The sequence below is a fragment of the Myotis daubentonii genome, chromosome 5, assembly GCF_963259705.1.
Source record: "Myotis daubentonii chromosome 5, mMyoDau2.1, whole genome shotgun sequence".
In the NCBI taxonomy this organism is placed as follows: domain Eukaryota; kingdom Metazoa; phylum Chordata; class Mammalia; order Chiroptera; family Vespertilionidae; genus Myotis; species Myotis daubentonii.
Genome location: NC_081844.1, coordinates 51,109,614 through 51,111,885, shown reverse-complemented (window position 1 = coordinate 51,111,885; position 2,272 = coordinate 51,109,614). Strand labels below are relative to the sequence as shown.

At 44.8% G+C, this 2,272-nt stretch overlaps 1 pseudogene; it reads left to right on the top strand.

The window, feature by feature from the left end:
- The first annotated feature begins 235 nt into the window (after window positions 1-235).
- Window positions 236-302, top strand: LOC132236398 (U2 spliceosomal RNA; annotated as a pseudogene).
- Window positions 303-2,272: the final 1,970 nt, after the last annotated feature.

The window sequence follows — 2,272 nt, the reverse complement described above, 5'->3', positions numbered from 1 at the left end:
AGTTATAGTCTGGAAGTCTACTAAACAGAATGAATTATCCAGCCCATTAATTTAAGAATTGGCTAGTGTTGTGAGAATTTCTCTAGTTATCTTTCCATTGGCCAAGTTGGAAAGATAACTTTCCTTTAGAATTGATCTCTTAGATTTTGTAAAAAAGAATAGCGATAATTCGTGTTTTTGAGACGTACTGTTGGTCATCTGAATTTATTGTATAGACTTTATAATACTACTAGGAATCGCTTCTCGGCCTTTTGGCTAAGATCAAGTGTAGTATAATACTACTAGGTAAATAAATAACCATTGGGCAACAAAGTTGCTTTAGGAAAACCAGATAGTCTACCAAAATTAAAAAACAACATTAAAATCAAATATAGGAAAAGTTTGACATATTCTACATGCTATTTTAATGAATATTTCATTTGATGTTTAGTCTCTGTTTAGGGAGCAGAAGCTATGAGAGTATTGTTTCTAGATATACAGGGGTGGACAAAAGTAGGTTTAGAGTTGTGAGTAAGCAACACAGTTACTAAAGCTATTGTAATACTCATAATCTGCATGTCTTTTTCTATACGGACAACTGTAAACCTACTTTTGCTCACCCAATCCTATAAATGTGTTTTTAAAAAATTAAATAACAAGTAGACTGATCAGGGCTTGGGTGTTAGGACTAGCAATAGAGTTGAGGCGTATGATGAAAGTAATAGGACCGATATGTAAACACCTTAAATACGATTTTTATGAGTTCAATAATGAGGGGAAGTTAATAAAAATGTTTGTTAAAGTATGAAGATGATAAGCAGGCATGTAAAATTTAGTTTAATCAGTCACTGATTCTAGAAAGAGCAAGGTGTGATGGCCAGCATATAAGATGCCCTCAATGTTCTTTCCTTCTGGTATTCATTCCCCATGTTTGGTTTCCTGCCACAGGGAATGAGTACTGACCTGTGTGACCCACAGATGTGGCTTTTGAGGCTAGATCATAAGTCATTTTTAGCATCTGATTTGCCCTCTCTTAGAGTGCTACTTTATTTTTATTGTATGTATTTAAAGTGTCTAACATGATTTGGTATACACATGCATGGTGAGATGAATACAAAAGTGAAGCTAATTAACATATCTTCTTACATAATTACCGTGTGTGTGTGTGTGTGTGTGTGTGTGTGTGTGTGTGTGATGAGATCATCTTAAATCTACTCACTGATTATATTTTCAGAATTCAGTAGAGCAGCAATTTTCAAACTTTTTCCTCTCATGGCACACGTAAACTAATTACTAAAATTCTGTGGCACATCAAAAAAACACCATATTTTTTGCTGATCTTATTTTGACTCATTCCCAATGGACAGCTGTTGTGTTGGCTATTGTCTTTTTTAATTTCACAATCTAAGGGAAAAGAAGTCAGTGCCTCTGACTAAATAGTCAGGTATTGTATGTTTTAAAAATTCTTGTGGCATACTGATTGAAAATTGCTGGAGTAGAGTATTATCTGCACACTAGAGGCCCAGTGCATGAATTCATGAATTCGTGCATGGGTGGGTCCGGCCAGCTCAGCCCCAATCAGGGCAGATCGGGGCCAGGCCTGTTGGGAGGAGGAGACAGTGGGAGGCTGGCTGGCTGGCCTGCCCCAATCGGGGCCCAATCAGGGCCGGGCCAGCTAGGGGGAGGGGCCACGGGTGATTGGCCGGTGGGCTCCGCCCCTGATTGGGGTGGGGGGGCTGTTTAGGGGTGGGGCCAGCCATGGGGCGGGGCTGTGTGCAGTGGGTCAGCTGGTCTCGCCCCGAATGGGGAGGGCTGATCAGGGGTCAGTGGCCTAGGGGAGAGGCCGGGTGGTTGGCTGGCCAGCCCTGTCCCTGATCAGAGTGGAGGGGCTGATTGGAGTGGAGCTGGCTGGGGGGAATTACTGTGGGCTGATTGGGGTGGTGGGGACACATTTGGGGTAGGGCCAGCCGGGGGGGAGGGGCCACAGGCAGTTGGCTGGCTGGCCCTGCCCCTGATCAGGGTGGCAGGGCCAATCTTGGGTGGGGCCAGGTGTGGGGAGGGGCTGCAGGAGATTGGCCGCCGGCCCTGCCCCCTATTGGGGTGGGAGGGCGATCAGGGGTTGGGCCGGCATGGGGAGGTTGGCCAGCTGCCCACCTTCGATGGAGTAGGAGAGTCAGATCAGAGGCAGGCTGGCTGAGGGAGGGGCTGCGGGAGGGATGAGCCATTCTGGTCGTTCCGGCTTTCTGGTCCCTGGTTTTTTATATATATAGATATAAAATGCTAAGCGACCATT